Consider the following 10473-nt stretch of genomic DNA (forward strand, 5'->3'; position numbering starts at 1 on the left):
TAGGCTTTAGATCGCCGCACTATGCAGCGTGCCTCATTTTGGTCCTCGGGGAGTTCCTGCCTAGTAAGGTAGGCGAGGAATGGTTCTGTCCACGGGGCGATGACGGCCATTATTACGTGGGCTGAAGGTGTTATTTCATTGGCAGAGCCTCCAATTATGTCAGAGTGTTCGGTGTCGGGCAGTGCGGTTGGGTCCGGGCTATTATTGCCGGGTTCCCCTTCCCATACTACGGATTGCTTGAACAACCTTTCCAAGAGGATGTTGGGGGGGACTACATCGCGTTTTGCGCCGATGCGTGCCAGGACATCTGCCGCCTGATTATTTTCCCGGGCTATATGGTGAAATTCGAGCTCTTCGAACCAAGCTGACAATTGTAGGACGGCGTTACGATAAGCTGCCATTTTTGGATCCTTGGCATCAAAGTCTCCATTTATTTGGGATATTGCGAGGTTCGAGTCCCCACGCACCTCTAGGTGTTGAATGCCCATGGATACTGCCATCCGGAGACAATGTAAAAGGGCCTCATATTCGGCTGCATTGTTGGAGTCTGTGTACATTATCTGGAGTACGTATTGAACTGTGTCTCCTGTGGGGGACGCCAAAATGACGCCAGCCCCTAGACCGTCCAACATTTTGGAGCCGTCGAAGTGCATGACCCAGTTTGAATATGTGCCATACTCTTTAGGGAGTTCGGCCTCCGTCCATTCTGCGACGAAGTCGGCCAAGACTTGTGACTTGATAGCTCGCCATGGCTTGTAGGTTATGTCGAACGGGAGGAGCTCAATGGCCCATTTTGCAATCTGGCCCGTCGCGTCGCGGTTGTTTATAATATCGTTAAGTGGCACTTCCGAGGCTACTGTTATTGAACACTCTTGAAAGTAGTGTCGCAGCTTCCAGGATGCCATAAATACCGCGTACGCAATCTTTTGATAATGCAGGCACCGTGACTTGCACGTTGTAAGGACAGTGGACACATAGTAGACCGGCTTTTGAAGGGGGAATTTGTGTCCGTCCGTTTCTCGTTCGACGACGAGCACTGTGCTTACGACCTGGTGGGTTGCTGCGATGTATAATAGCATTGGTTCGCCAATGTTTGGCGCGTCCAGGACTGGGTTTGTTGCCAAGATGGCTTTTATTTCGTCGAGTCCGGCCGTGGCTGCCTCCGTCCACTCAAAGTGTTCGGTGCGCCGAAGGAGGCGGTAAAGGGGTAGGGCCTTTTCTCCCAAGCGGGAGATAAAGCGGCTTAGAGCCGCCACACATCCGGTTAATTTTTGTATTTGTTTGAGGTCCTTCGGGATATCCAATTGTGACAGAGCTCAGATCTTGGCTGGATTTGCTTCAATTCCTCTACCGGATACAATGAAGCCCAGGAGCTTTCCGGCTGGAACGCCGAAAACACATTTTTTCGGGTTGAGCTTGATGTCGTATGTTTGGAGGTTATCAAATGTTAGCCTCAAGTCGTCTACTAGGGTTTCGACATGTCTTGTTTTAACGAACACATCATCTACGTATGCCTCCACTGTTTTGCCGATTTGGTTTGCCAGACATGTCTGAATCATGCGCTGATATGTTGCGCTGGCGTTTTTGAGCCCGAAGGGCATTGTGTTGAAGCAGAATGGGCCGTATGGTGTGATGAATGTCATTGCGGCTTGGTCTGACTCTGCCATCTTTATTTGATGGTAGCCGGAGTATGCATCGAGGAAACACAACGAATCATGTCCTGCGCTAGCGTCGAAAATTTGATCGATGCGGGGGAGAGGGAAGGGATCCTTTGGGCAAGCCTTGTTAAGGTCCTTAAAATCAACGCACAGGCGCCAGGATTTGTCCTTCTTTGGTACCATCACCAGGTTTGCTAGCCAGTCCGGGTGTTTTATATCTTTGATGAATCCGGCCTCCAATAGCTTGGCTAGTTCCTCTCCCATGGCCTGTCTCTTAGGTTCGGAAAAATGCCAAAGAGCCTGTTTGACTGGCTTGAATCCTTTTAGGATATTTAAGCTGTGTTCGGCCAGCCTGCGTGGGATTCCTGGCATGTCTGAAGGGTGCCAGGCGAAAATGTCCCAGTTCTCTCGTAGGAACTCTCGCAGTGCAGCGTCTATATCAGGGTTTAACTGTGCCCCGATGGAAGCTGTTTTATTGTGGTATGTTGGATGGACCTGGAATTTGACTATTTCGTCTGCCGGTTTAAAGGAGGTGGACTTGGATCTTTTGTCGAGTATCACATCGTCCCTATTCACCGTAGAGCGCAGCGCAGTCAGTTCTTCAGCCGCTAGGGCTTCGGATAGCGCCTCGAGGGCCAGTGCGGCTGTCTTGTTTTCGGCGTGGAGTGCTATGTCTGGATCACTAGCGAGAGTGATGATTCCGTTAGGCCCGGGCATCTTGAGCTTCATGTACCCGTAATGGGGTATTGCTTGGAAGATTGTAAATGCTTCCCGCCCTAGCAGAGCGTGATATCCGCTGCTGAACGGGGCCACTTGGAACGTGACCTCTTCGGACCTGTAATTATCCGACATGCCGAACACCACATCTAGTGTGATTTTTCCTGTACAACGCGCTTCCCGACAGGGGATTATTCCTCTAAAGGTTGTGCTGCTTCGCTCAATGCGGTTCCAGTCTATTTCCATTTTTTGAAGGGTTTCCTCATAAATGAGGTTCAATCCGCTGCCGCCATCCATGAGTACCTTGGTAAGACGAAAGCCGTCCGCTATTGGACTGAGGACCAATGCGGCTGGTGCTCGGGCTGTTTGGAATTTAGGTTCATCATTGGCGTTAAAAGTAATAGCCGTGTCACTCCATGGGTTTATTGTTGCTACTTGGTAGACTTCGGCAAGGCTGCAGAGTGTTCTTTTTCGCATATTATTTGATGCGACAGTCTCAAAGACTGTTAATACCGTACTGGTGTCTCCGGGGTGGCTTTTTGTGGCTTCTGGAATTAGAAGATCTTCGACAATTTTTGCCACCTGCCGGAGCATCTAACATGCTCTAAGGCTGTGAGTTGGTGTGGCGCCCTCTGCACTATGAATTTTACAGGGTCCATTAAGCCATCCTTCCAGTATGGTTCCGTGCACTGTAGAGGGCTTTTGCTTTTTGGTATTGAACCCGGGTGTCTGGCGATGATGCACCCTTTTATTTTGGACTGGGTCTGTGTTCAGGGCCGGATTGTCCCAAAATTTTATTTTGGTTTTCCAGGCGCTTTCCATCGCATAGTACTTTCGTACTATGGACGCCAAGTTAGTGAAGCGTATAATATCACGGCGACTTATGGCGTTGAGGATTCCCTTGTCCGTGCAGTTATTGCAGAAGAATGAAATCGCGTCCTCCTCGCAGCAGTCCTTTATCCTGTTCATAACCAGGAGGAATCTGGCCCAGTAATGATGTACTGTTTCTTCGGGCTCTTGCCTAATTTGGGATAGATCACTTATGTACGGGTGGGTGGGTGTAATCGAAACCTCACCCAATCTAAGACCCAGGGGCCAAGGAGTTTCCGAACTCGGAAGTTTGGATTCTTGGATGTTGTCCAATGAATCTAGCTCGTCGCCTGACTTTAAGTTCATGTCTTGAATGATGTCCTCCCCTCCGCGGGTATCCCGCTTGGAGGGATCGGGAATCCGGACATAACTGGTCCTTAAGATAGATGAAGGGTCGCCGCACTGTCCCTCTACCACGGCAACGTGATGGGTGACCTGGGGAGAGTTAATCTCTCTCAGATCGGGTTTAGGCCCAATCTGGTCGTAATCCGTAGCGACTCCTAGGGTAGCTATATGATCCAAGAGCTCGTTTAGGGAAGAGAGCTCCATTGGATCTAGCTGCTCGGCGAATTCCGAGCTGACGTGAAGATTGCTTTCGATGACCCGAGAGGTCATCATCGGCGCAACAGCCGAACAGGCGGTCATAAGAAAACCACCTAGTCGGAGAGTTTGGCCGATAGCCAAAGCTCCCTTAGCAATGGTGCCGTCTTTAAAGACGGGATGAGACATCCTTCCTGATGGCGACGGCAGAGAGGAACTCTCAATGAAAGCACCAATGTCGGTGTCAAAACTGGCGGATCTCGGGTAGGGGGTCCCGAACTGTGCGTCTAGGCAAATGGTAACAGGATGTAGGGGACATGATGTTTTACCCAGGTTTGAGCCCTCTCGATGGAGGTAAAACCCTACGTCCTGCTTGATTAATATTGATGATATGGGTAGTACAAGAGTAGATCTACCACGAGATCAAGGAGGCTAAACCCTAAAAGCTAGCCTATGGTATGATTGTTGTTCTGCCCTACGGACTAAAACCCTCCGGTTTATATAGACACCGGAGAGGGCTAGGGTTACACAGAGTCGGTTACAATGGTAGGAGATCTATATATCCGTATCGCCAAGCTTGCCTTCCACGCCAAGGAAAGTCCCTTCCGGACATCGGATGAAGTCTTCAATCTTGTATCTTCATAGTCCAGGAGTCCGGCCGAAGGTATAGTCCGGCTACCCGGACACCCCCTAATCCAGGACTCCCTCAGGGTCCAACCATATCGAGCCCCCAAGTCGCAAACGGCCAAGTTATTGGAATCATCCTCAACTCCTGAGCCGGAATATGAGCACGGCGTGCAAATTTTTGACAACCGTCACATCTTTTGACTAAATCCTCAGCATCAGCATGAGCTGTTAACCAATAGAAACCATGACGAAAAGCCTTAGACACCAATGATTTTGAACCAGCGTGATGACTGCAATCTCCTTCGTGGATTTCTTGCAAAATCTCACAACCCTCTTGAGGAGATACACAACGCTGAATTGCTCCTGTGACACTGTAACGATGTAACTCCCCATTGACTATGGTCATTGACTTGGAACGCCGGATTATCTGATGGGCCGAGGTTTCATCCTCTGGTAACTCGCCCCAGTTCATGTAAGCTAGGTACGGGATTGTCCAATCTGGTATAACATGCAAAGCTGCCACCAATTGGGCCTTCGGGTCCGGAATAGCCAACTCCGCCTGTGTTGGTATCTTGACCGACGGGTGATGTAGTACGTCAAGGAAGACATTTGGTGGGACTGGTTTACGCTGACAGCCAAGGCGGCTTAAAGTGTCCACCGCTTCATTCTTTCGCCGGTCTATATGGTCAACTTGATAACCCTTGAAGTGACCAGCCACCGTGTCCACCTCTCGTCGATATGCAGCCATGAGTGGGTCTTTAGAATCCCAAGTGCCAGACACCTGTTGAACCACCAGATCCGAGTCACCAAAGCACTTAACCTGGTTTAAGTTCATCTCCTTAGCCATCCGAAGACCATGGAGTAAGGCCTCGTACTCAGCTGCATTGTTAGTACAAGGGAACATTAACCGGAGGACATAACAAAACTTGTCACCTAGTGGGGAAGTTAGTATGACTCCAGCTCCCAAGCCCTCCAACTGTCTGGATCCATCAAAGTGAATAGTCCAATATGTGTTATCTGGCTTTTCCTCTAGTGCCTGCAACTCTGTCCAATCATTGATGAAGTCCACGAGTGCTTGGGATTTAATCGCTGTGCGAGGTGTGTATTTGAGCCCATGAGGTCCAAGCTCAATAGCCCACTTGGCAATCTGGCCAATTGCTTCTCTGTTTTGAATGATATCTCCCAGAGGGGCTGAACTAACCACTGTGATAGGATGACCCTGAAAATAATGTTTGAGCTTCCGGCTTGCCATAAATACTCCATACACCAGCTTCTGCCAATGTGGATACCTACGCTTTGATTCAATAAACACCTCACTGATATAATAAACCGGCCGTTGAACCGGATATTCCTTTCCATCCTCCTTGCACTCCAAAACAATAGCCACGCTAACAGCTCTGGCATTAGCAGCCACATACAACAGTAAAGGCTCTTTATCGATCGGAGCTACAAGCACATGCAGTTCAGCTAACTGCCTCTTCAGATCCTCAAACGCTTTATCAGCCGCCTCGCTCCAGACAAAGTCATCTGTTTTCTTCAAACCAGCTCAAAGCCACAATCCGGCCGGCCAAACGTTGAACGTCATTGATACACGCCGGTTTAGCCAAAGATGTAATTGCTGAAATTTTTTCCGATTAGCCTCAATGCCCCTGTTTGACACCAGAAAGCCCAAGAGTTTGCCTGCCGGGACACCAAAGACACATTTTTCCGGATTGAGCATCATCTTGTAAACCCGGAGGTTGTCAAAGGTTTCTCTTAGGTCATCTATCAATGTTTCCTCTTTCCTGGACTTTATCACAATATCATCCGCATATGCATGAAATTGCGCCCAATCTGCTTATGGAGACAATTTTGAACACAATGTTGATAAGTCGCCTGGGCACTCTTGAGCCCAAAGGGCATGGAGACATAGCAGAAGGCTCCAAAGGGAGTTATAAAAGTTGTCTTCTCCTGGTGTTTAACTGCCATTTTGATCTGATGGTAACCAGAATAAGCGTCCAAAAAACACAAGCGGTCACAACTCGCCGTAGCATCAATAATCCGATCAATACGAGGGAGGGCAAAGGGATCTGCGGGGCAAGCCTTGTTCAAGTCTTTGTAGTCTACACACATACGCCAAGTGCCATTTTTCTTGAGAACCAGCACCGGATTAGCCAACCACTTCGGGTGAAAGACCTCCACAATAAACCCTGCGGCCAACAACTGAGCTACCTCTTCACCAATAGCCTTGTGCCTTTCTTCATTGAAGCGACAGAGAAACTGTCTGGCCGGTTTAAACTTAGGATCAATGTTAAGTGTGTGCTCAGCGAGTTCCCTCGGTACACCTGGCATGTCAGAAGGCTTCCATGCAAAGATGTCCCAGTTCTCACGGATGAACTCGATGAGCGCGCTTTCCTATTTGGGATCCAGGTTAGCGCTGATGCTGAACTGCTTGGATGAATCGCCAGGAACAAAATCAACCATCTTACTATTTGTGGCCGATTTAAACTTCAATGCCGGATCGTGTTCCATAGTTGGCTTTTTCAAAGAAGTCATATCTGCCGGATCAACCTTGTCTTTGTAAAACTTCAACTCTTCTGTGGCACAAACTGACTCAGCATAAGCCGCATCACCTTTCTCACATTCCAAAGCGATCTTCCTGCTCCCATGTACTGTGATGGTCCCCTTATGACCTGGCATTTTAAGCTGCAGATAAACATAACACGGCCTCACCATGAACTTGGCGTAAGCCGGTCGCCCAAACAGAGCATGATACGGACTTTTGATTTTTACCACCTCAAAAGTCAATGTTTCTGATCTTGAATCATGATCATCTCCAAAAGCCACCTCTAGGGATATCTTGCCCACTGGATATGCAGACTTACCGGGCACCACACCGTGAAAAACGGTGTTTGACAGTTTATGATTCTTATCTGTCAACCCCATACGATGGAAGGTATCATAATATAGAATGTTGATACTACTTCCCGCATCCATGAGCACCTTGGTGAACTTATACCCCCAACCTGAGGTGCCACCACTAAGGCTAGATGACCCGGATTGTCAACCCGGGGTGGGTGATCCTCTCTACTCCATAAAATGGGTTGCTCAGACCAGCACAAATACTGGGGCACCGCTGGTTCAACAGAGTTCACAACCCTCTTGTGAAGCTTCTGATCATGCTTGCACAAGCTAGTGGTGAAGACATGATACTGCCCACTATTTAACTGCTTCGGATTGCTCTGGTAACCCGACTTCTGCTGCTGCTGGTTCCCCTGATGGTTGTAACCTCCCTGGTTGCCCTGGTTCCCTTGGTTGCTATGTCCGGTTTGATTGCTCTGGTAACCCGACTGCTGCTGCTGATGGTTCCCCTGATGGTTGTAACCTCCCTGGTTGCCCTGGTTCCCTTGGTTGCTATGTCCGGTTTGATTGCCCTGAAATCCTGAACCGGAGTTGTCGCCTCCATCACCCGGCCCATGAAAACCACCTCCTGAACCGCCGGGAGGGCCATTGTCATACTAAAATATATTGGAATTCTTGAATTCTCGCATGATATAACAATCCTTCCAAAGATGTGACGCTGGCTTCTCCTTTGATCCATGCTTTGGACAAGGTTGATTTAACAGGCGCTCCAGATTGGGGCCTGAACCCCCCCTCTAGGGATGCTTGCCCTTACGGCGCTGATTGTTATCCTGAGCATTGGTGTTAGCCACAAAGTCCAAACTATTGTCGGCCTTGCGTTTACCATTATTCCCATGACCTGCTGGGTTATGCTGTTGCCCCTTGGTGTTGCCGTTTTTCTTTCCTTTCCCCGGTTTGTCCTCCTCTGAGTCAGGGTCTTTGGTATTATATGAATCGGCATACTTAACCAAAGCGGCCATAAGCGTTGACATATTATTGCAGTGACGTTTGAGCCTTCCTAACTTCTGTTTGAGTGGCAGAAACCGGAAATTGCCCTCCAACGTTAACACGGTGGTATCCGCATTGATGCGATCCGATGAATGCAGAATAGCTGAGACCCGCTTCACCCAATGGGTTGTAGACTCCCCATCCTCTTGGACACAAGCGGCCAGGTCTACAATTGACATCGGCTGCTTACAGGTATCTTTAAAATTCTGGATGAACCGGTGCTTCAACTCGGCCCATGATCCGACAGAGTTAGCTGGTAAGCTCTTCAACCAAGATCGAGCTGTCCCTTCCAACATCATGGTGAAGTATTTAGCACACACCGCTTCGTCCACATATAACATCTCCATTGCCATCTCGTAGCTTTCAACCCATGTCTCTGGTTGCAAATCGGCGGTGTAATTGGGTACCTTACGAGGGCCCTTAAAATCCTTGGGCAGCCGCACATTACGCAAAACGGGGGTGAGACACAGCACCTCTAAGGAACTAAATACCGCACCTGGCTCTACTGAAGCGGTAGGGTGAACCAGAGTAGGTTTACGGGCTCCATGCAGAGCTGCTAATTCGGCCTCTCGACATGCACGACCATGATTCACCACATCCTGCGCATTAGCCCTCCATCTGCCGGGTTGCAACCTCGCGGCGAATTACGGCGACGTGCACTGTTGGACACGGGCAGTTCATCCTCAACGTGCCTGCTGTAGCTCCGGCTCAGGCGGGGGTGGAATGAATCCTCTCACAACTATGCAAATAAGCCTGCTGCTGGTTTAACGCTGTTTGAAGGAGCTCTCTGGCCCGTCGTGCTTCAATCGCAACTAGTGACTCGCCGTCGGTCGGGAGGGCTGCCAGTCGTGAAGCGGCGGCCACAATGTTGTCCAACGGGTTGGAGTAATGCCTCGGGGGCGTTGGAACATACTGTGGCACAATGTTGTTCAAACAAGGCGGGTCCATCGTGCGCGGCTGAACCGGCGCTCCAGTACCCGGCGCCTCCGTCCGGTTTAATACTGGTTGGTTACTAATTCCTGCTCCTGACGTGTTGAAGAGATTTCCTGGATCATAACTCGGCGGGAGATGCGACCGGAATCTTCTTCTCAAAACTTCCTCTAAGGCATTCTGATCCAGCCTAAGCCAGTAGGCTTGAGCTTCCAACTTGGCCCGTTCTGTAGCCATCCTAGCGTTCTCTGCTGCTAGGTCCGCTTTAGCTTGAGTTATCTGATCTTTCACCTTTGCGATCTCCGCATTGTGCTGATCCCGGGCCGCTGCGTCCACCTCTTCGGCCATCAATGTTGCCAAAGTGTCGAACAAGTCAGACAGAACTTGAGCCGGAGGTGGCGCAAAGCCCCCTGCTCCCACCGGCGTTGCTGTTGCCGAACCAGAGAGCATTGCCACGGCGGTTGATGAGTGGGGTGCTGATTGTGTACCGGCCATAAAGATAGCGACCCGGTTTGGCAGATCAAGGGGGTCCGGAATACTGTTGCCATCGGAACCTCTGCTAATCCGGCCGTCCTGCAACTGATATAGCGATTCAGTTTCTCCAGTTGAAGACTCGACATCAGAGCAGACAACGGTTTATCCATCAGATGCCGGTCCTTCCTCGTATTCTGCTCCATGGATGACACCTACAAAAACATGCCTTGATGCGGGCTGAACCGGGGAAGGGCTTGCACGCTGAGCTGTCTCGATGATATCGGCGCAAGTGTCCGGCTCAGGGCCCGGTTCGCCGATCTTGCCGATGAAGATGTGAATCCCACCAAAGGGGACCCGGTACCCATATTCGATTGAACCGGCCTCGGGGCCCCATCCTGCATCGTTGATGTAGAGCTTGCCGCGACGACTCTTCGTCATCCGACCCACAGCGTATCCCTTGAATCCATCAAAGCTACCCTTCAAGAACTCGAAACCATCGTGCAATAGCCCCACGGTGGGCGCTAACTGTCGTGGGTTTGTCACGGCAGATGTCCTCGTGAAAGGACTTAGTCGTGGAGCCATCGCTACGGGTTAGCTTAAAGGGGTTAAATTGGACAAGGGGACACGAGGGGTTTTATACTAGTTCGGCCCCTTCGATGAAGGTAAAAGCCTACGTCTAGTTGTGATTGGTATTTCTATGGTTTCGATGACCAGGGAGTGAATCCACTTTTCCTGGCTCTCGAGTTGTTGTTTGTTGTCCTCAAACCGC

The sequence above is a fragment of the Triticum dicoccoides genome, chromosome 7A (assembly GCF_002162155.2).
Source record: "Triticum dicoccoides isolate Atlit2015 ecotype Zavitan chromosome 7A, WEW_v2.0, whole genome shotgun sequence".
Lineage (NCBI taxonomy): Eukaryota > Viridiplantae > Streptophyta > Magnoliopsida > Poales > Poaceae > Triticum > Triticum dicoccoides.